The sequence below is a fragment of the Octodon degus genome, unplaced genomic scaffold, assembly GCF_000260255.1.
Source record: "Octodon degus isolate 3935 unplaced genomic scaffold, OctDeg1.0 scaffold00004, whole genome shotgun sequence".
Lineage (NCBI taxonomy): Eukaryota > Metazoa > Chordata > Mammalia > Rodentia > Octodontidae > Octodon > Octodon degus.
The window spans coordinates 3,989,198-3,990,514 of NW_004524580.1; positions in this window are offsets into that span (position 1 = coordinate 3,989,198).

Genomic DNA, 1,317 nt, shown 5'->3' on the forward strand with positions numbered 1-1,317 from the left:
CTCCTAACTAATGACCTAAGGGTAACGAGGAACACGATGAAAACTGAAATGCTGAGGTAAAAATTACCTCTGTCCATGTTAACATGCCTTTCAAAGCAGGTTGAATGACTCTTTGTTTTTGTCTAGTTATGATTCCTGGTTTGAACTAGGACTAAAAGAATGAACATCAGCTCAGCCTGAAAATAAAAGCATCTCTTCTAGGAGGACAGATAAAAAACACCGCTATGAAGTTAACAGGGAAATCTCCCGATCGACACGAAACAGCTACCAAATGCCATATCCACTCCTCTCTGAATGATTACTGTTTCTACCAAAGAGTCCCAGGTCCACTATGAAATTTTCGTTTATTACTGCCAATACCCAATTACCAAATAGCGCTAGCCCCCAGGAGAACATCTAATCCCTGCTTATTCTCCAGGTTTTCACATTCCGCCTCAGAAACGATGTCCAATTCCGAACTGACTTTTTCCCTGGACCCCATTCAGTCTCCTTTGGCGGGAACCTAACCCTTACAAAGGACGTTTCCTTCCTTCTTTACTTTCTCTGGAGTGCCTTTCTTCCCGATGTACACACCAAAGTGATTTTGTTGGACTGCAGATTTCCTCCTGATGGCCTGTGGATGATCTGCCTGTAACAGAAGCTGGGTTAGTATGAAGATCTGTACTAGATCAAGTTTCATGGTCTCTGCCAAACCTTCCTCTGGGCATTTCAGATTTTCAATAGCTAAAAACAAATGCTTTCTAAAATTGTCCAATCAAACCATTTCCAGTAAGTACCTTATCCTTACCTCCCATTCCTACATCTCTGGTATTTTTTTACTCTTTTAAAAATGGCTTTAATCATTTAATCTGGGTTGCACATTTTAAAGAACCTGATGGTAAATGATTTCAGATTCGAATTCCGGGATTAAAGGAAATACAGCGCATAGCAGGTGTGCAGGTGTGCGTGTGCGTGTGTGTGCGCGCGCGTTCGCTCCAAGCCTGTACATTTCTCCTGCTGGGCTAACTGAAGACCCGCGAAGTCCTGCTCCGATCTCTGTAACAAAGCTTCTCCAGGACGGAGCCCCAAGTTCTATTCGCGCGTTCCCGGCGGGCCCCAGCGGCTCGGGGTCGGAGGTGACCTTTTCGCGCGCGGAGGAAGGGCTGCTTCCTGCGCCTCCAGGAGTAAAGCATGCCTGGCTTCACGGCGGAGAGCCCGCGAGCTCCCGCCCAGCTCCGGCAGATAGACGGGTCGGAGCCGGCCGCCGGGCCCAGGAGCTCCGACTAGGGGCGCCGCCGCTAGAGCCCGCCCGCGGCGGCGCCGCCCGCCCGGGTCCGA